The 4,540-nt window shown below is 62.6% G+C and overlaps 1 pseudogene; it reads right to left on the bottom strand.

The window, feature by feature from the left end:
* Positions 1 to 1,876: 1,876 nt before the first annotated feature.
* On the bottom strand, positions 1,877 to 3,760 carry LOC149999137 (18S ribosomal RNA; annotated as a pseudogene).
* Between the last annotated feature and the right edge of the window lie 780 nt (positions 3,761 to 4,540).

Genomic DNA, 4,540 nt, shown 5'->3' with positions numbered 1-4,540 from the left:
GAACGCGCTAGGTACCTGGAAAGGGTGGAGGAGAGCGAGCGGCGGGGGTTGCCGTGCCGGGGAGAACGGACGCGGCATGCCCCACACACCCACGGAGCGGGCGACACAACCGCAGCCCAACCGCGATGACGTCGCCACCTTTCCCCGCCTCACGCATCCCGGGCCTACCCGGACATCCCCCACAACCCCACAACCACCGAACGCCGCACCCACACCCCTCCGCGCCTCCCCGCAAACCCGCGCAGCCCAGGCCCCTATCGCCGCGCTGGCAGGCGAGGGGCTGCGGTGGGAAGCGGGATGGCGAGCAGGGAGGCACGGTCGGGGGAAGGGGAGGGGCCGGCGCAGCCGGCGAGGGGGCGATGACGCCGGGATACCCGAAACACGGAGCGGGCGCCTCACGCCCACGGTGGCGCCGCGAGCGGCGGGTCGCGGTTGGACGAGACGCGCCGGGACGAATGGACACAGGCGGGCGGGCAACGTGGGTGCAACCGGCCGGGACGCCCTGAGGCACGCACGGCCCTCCCCGAGCACCCTGTTCTCCTCCCCTGCGCCTACACTCCCCTTCTGCTCGCTCTCTCTCCGAGACTCTCGCGGGCCGCCAACGGCGGCCGGCCTGCACACACACACATGGCCAAAAAACCCACGTCCGCGCAGGGAACAAAGCCCACGAGAGGGAGGAACTGACTCCTCCGCTCTCTGTCTCGCTTTCCACGTCCATGATCCTTCCGCAGCTTCACCTACGGATCCAAGCGCGGCACTGCCCCTCCTGCCCACGGGGAGGAGAGCATCCCTTGGGCCGCCCAGCGACGGAAGACTAGAACACACTCAGACACGTCAAGTGCGTCTCACCACAGGGCTCCATCCGGAGCGACAAACCCGGGACCACGCGGCCCGGCGTCCCCCATAACGGCCCCACAGGCGCCCGGGGGGTTCCCGCCTTCCCTAACGAGCCCCCATCGTCACCGAGTGCGCATGGTGGGCCCGGGTAGGCGGAGTCCGCGCAAGGGTGAGTAAAAGGCAACCGGGGCAGGGGAGAGGTACGCCAGCAACGTATCCCCCCAGCCCCCTCACCCGACGGCTCGCCCCGCCCCCGAACGGGACGAAACGCCCCCGAACAGAGACGGGCACGCGACACCCCCAGGGGTCTTTAAACCTCCGCGCCGGAACGCGCTAGGTACCTGGAAAGGGTGGAGGAGAGCGAGCGGCGGGGGTTGCCGTGCCGGAGAGAACGGACGCGGCACGCCCCACACACCCACGGAGCGGGCGACACAACCGCCGCCCAACCGCGATGACGTCGCCACCTTTCCCCGCCTCACGCATCCCGGGCCTACCCGGACATCCCCCACAACCCCCCAACCACCGAACGCCGCACCCACACCCCTCCGCGCCTCCCCGCAAACCCGCGCAGCCCAGGCCCCTATCGCCGCGCTGGCAGGCGAGGGGCTGCGGTGGGAAGCGGGATTGTGAGCAGGGAGGCACGGTCGGGGGAAGGGGAGGGGCCGGCACAGCCGGCGGGGGGGCGATGACGCCGGGAGACCCGAAACACGGAACGGGAGCCGCACGCCCACTGTAGCGCCGGGAGCGGCGGGTCGAGGTTGGACGAGACGCGGCGGGACGAGCGGACACACAGGCGGGCGGGCAATGGGGGTGCAACCGGCCGGGACGCCCTGAGGCACGCACGGCCCTCCCTGAGCACCCCGTTCTCCTCCCCTGCGCCTACACTCCCCTTCTGCTCGCTCTCTCTCCGAGACTCTCGCGGGCCGCCAACGGCGGTCGGCCCGCACACGCACGTGGCCAAAAACCCACGTCCACGCGGGGAACAAAGCCCACGAGAGGGAGGAACTGACTCCTCCGCTCTCTGTCTCGCTTTCCACGTCCATGATCCTTCCGCAGCTCCACCTACGGAAACCTTGTAACGACTTTTACTTCCTCTAGACAGTCAAGTTCGGCACTCTTCTCACCGCTCCGCCGAGGCCGTGGGTCAACCTCAGCGGGGCCGGTCCGAGAGCCTCACTAAACCATCTGATCGGTAGTAGCGACGGGCGCTGTGCACAAAGGCCAGGGACTTAATCAACTCAAGCTTATGACACGCACTTACTGACAACTCCTCCTCCGTGGGGAATAATTGCAATCCCCGATCCCCATCACGAATGGGCTTCAACGGGTTACCCGCACCTGCTGGCGGAGGGTAGGCACATGCTGAGCCAGTCAGTGTAGCGAGCGTGCAGCCCCACACATCTAAGGGCGTCACAGACCTGTTATTGCTCAATCTCCGGTGGCTGAATGCCACTTGTCCCTCCAAGAGGTTGGGGGACGCCGACCGCTCGGGGTCGCATAACTTATTAGCACGCCAGAGTCTCGTTCGTTATCGGAATTAACCGGACAGATTGCTCCACGAACTTAGAACGGGCATGCACCACCACCCACGGAATCGAGAAACAGCTATCGATCTCTCGATCCTGTCTGTGTCCGGGCCGGGTGAGGTTTCCCGTGTTGACTCAAATTAAGCCGCAGGCTCCACTCCTGGTGATGCCCTTCCGTCAACTCCTTTAAGTTTCAGCTTTGCAACCATACTCCCCCCGGAACCCAAAGACTTTGGTTTCCCGGAAACTCCCCGGCGGGTCATGGGAATCACGCCGCCGCATCGGCGGTTGGCATCGTTTCTGGTCGTAAATACGACGGTATCTGACCGTCTTCGAACCTCCGACTTTCGTTCTGGATTAATGAAAACATTCTTGGCAAATGCTTTCGCTCTGGTCCGTCTTGCGCCGGTCCAAGAATTTCACCTCTAGCGGCGCAATACGAATGCCCCCGGCCGTCCCTCTTAATCATGGCCTCAGTTCCGAAAACCAACAAAATAGAACCGCGGTCCTATTCCATTATTCCTAGCTGCGGTATCCAGGCGGCTCGGGCCTGCTTTGAACACTCTAACTTTTTCAAAGTAAACGCTTCGGGCCCCAAGAGCCACTCAGCTAAGAGCATCGAGGGAGCGCCGAGAGGCGACGGGCGGTGGCTCGCCTCGCGGCGGACCACCCGCCCGCTCCCAAAATCCAAATATGAGCTTTTTAACTCCAGCAACTTTAATATACGCAATTTGTACCTGGAATTACCGGGGCTGCTGGCACCAGACTTGCCCTCCAATGAATCCTCGTTAAAGGATTTAAAGTGAACTCATTTCATTACAGGGCCTCGAAACAGTCCTGTATTCTTATTTTTCGTCACTACCTCCCCGGGTCGGGAGTGGGTAATTTGCGTGCTTGCTGCCTTCCTTGGATGTGGTAGCCGTTTCGCAGGCTCCCTCTGCGTAATCGAACCGTAATTCCGCGTCACCCGTGCTCACCATGGGAGACACGGCGACTACCACCAAAAGTTGATAGGGCAGACGTTTGAATGCGTCGTCCGCGCCACGGAGGGCGTGCGATCGGCCCGACGTTATCTAGAGTCACCACAGCTGCCGGCGCCCTAGCTCCCCGGGCCCCCACCCCCGCGGGGAGGGGGTGGCGGCCAAGGGGAGGCTGACCGGGTTGGTATTGGTCTGATAAATACACACATCCCCCCTGCGAGGGGGATCAGCGCCCGTCGGCATGTATTAGCTCGAGAATGGCCACAGTTCTCCACGTAGGAGACGAGCGAGCGACCACAGGAAAAATAACTGATTTAATGAGCCATTCGCAATTTCACTGTACCGGCCGTGCATACTGACACACGCATGGCTTAATCTCTGGGACAAGAACACGCTACTGGCAGGATCAACCAGGTAGCGGCGGACATGAGCGAGCGAGAGCGACAGCGCCGAGGCGGGAAGCCAGGCGAACGGAGGACGCCTCTCCACGCCCACTGGAGGGGCAAGCGCCCGTCGGCATGTATTCGCTCAAGAATGGCCAAAGTTCTCCACGTAGGAGACGAGCGAGCGACCACAGGAACCATCACTGATTTAATGAGCCATTCGCAGTTTCACTGTAACGGCCGTGCGTACTGACACACGCATGGCTTAATCTCTGAGACAAGCATATGCTACTGGCAGGATCAATCAGATAGTGGCGGAGGTGAGCGAGCGAGAGCGAAATCGCCGAGGCGGGAAGCCAGGCGGACGGAGGACACCTCTCCCCGCCCAATGGAGGGGCCAGTGCCCGTCGGCATGTATTCGCTCGAGAATGGCCAAAGTTCTCCACGCAGGAGACGAGCGAGCGACCAGAGGAACCATCACTGATTTAATGAGCCATTCGCAGTTTCACTGTACCGGCCATGCGTACTGACACACGCATGGCTTCATCTCTGGGACAAGAATATGCTACTGGCAGGATCAACCAGATAGTGGCGGAGGTGAGCGAGTTGAGCGACAGCGCTGAGGCGGGAAGCCAGGCGGACGGCGGACGCCTCAGCCGCCCCCTGGGGGGTCAACGCCCATCGGCATGTATTAGCCCGAGAATGGCCACAGTTCTCCACCTAGGAGACGAGCGAGCGACCACAGGAACCATCATTGATTTAATGAGCCATTCGCAGTTTCACTGTAATGGCCGTGCGTACTGACACACGCATG

Source organism: Furipterus horrens, unplaced genomic scaffold (assembly GCF_987537825.1).
Source record: "Furipterus horrens unplaced genomic scaffold, mFurHor1.1.pri manual_scaffold_11, whole genome shotgun sequence".
Classification (NCBI taxonomy): domain Eukaryota; kingdom Metazoa; phylum Chordata; class Mammalia; order Chiroptera; family Furipteridae; genus Furipterus; species Furipterus horrens.
This window is presented reverse-complemented; position numbering and strand designations above follow the sequence as displayed.